Genomic DNA, 723 nt, shown 5'->3' on the forward strand with positions numbered 1-723 from the left:
TGGGGGACGGTGTTGGAAACGCCAAAAGTTAATTTTTCGGGGTGGCCCAGTGGGGGGTGGGTGTGAAGTTCACTCTTAAAAATAGCAATTGAATTCTAATATCCCATGATCTCAATTTAGAGATTTAATGCAGTCAAATAAATATTTGATAGCACCAAACTCTGGAGTTGTGATGAAATTAACATTAAGAATTAAAATTTTATAGTTTATTTTATATCCGCAGGTTGAACATCTTTTTTATAGCATACATAAAACTCCCTCTCAGCTCATGCATCTTTATCTTTAATTAGAAAATCATTTGAAAACCTGTGACAGGTGGGATTTCAACCCGAAACACCAACTTAAATGATATCTCCATGCTAAAACTCGAAAATTGAGACGAAGACCGAGGGTTATAGTTTTTTCCTCAAACAGTCACATAGCTCATGTAATCCCAAGACTTTTGAGTTATATATACACTAGTAGAAAAACGATCAATCTAGACGGAACAACCTAGACGGAAAAAATTTCCGTCTAGGTTGAGTCAAACTAGACGAAAATTTTCCGTCTAGGCTGATCCGTCTAGTTTGGGTCAAACTAGACGGAAAATTCCGTCTAGTTTGACAAATAAGACGGAAAATTCAACTTAGACGGAATTCCGTCTAGGTTGCCTAGGGCAACCTCAGCCGCCGCCCCCCATCTTTTCTCAATCTTTCTTCCCCTCCCCCCTCTATCTCTCTCTTA

This window comes from Asparagus officinalis, chromosome 1 (assembly GCF_001876935.1).
Source record: "Asparagus officinalis chromosome 1, Aspof.V1, whole genome shotgun sequence".
In the NCBI taxonomy this organism is placed as follows: Eukaryota; Viridiplantae; Streptophyta; class Magnoliopsida; order Asparagales; family Asparagaceae; genus Asparagus; species Asparagus officinalis.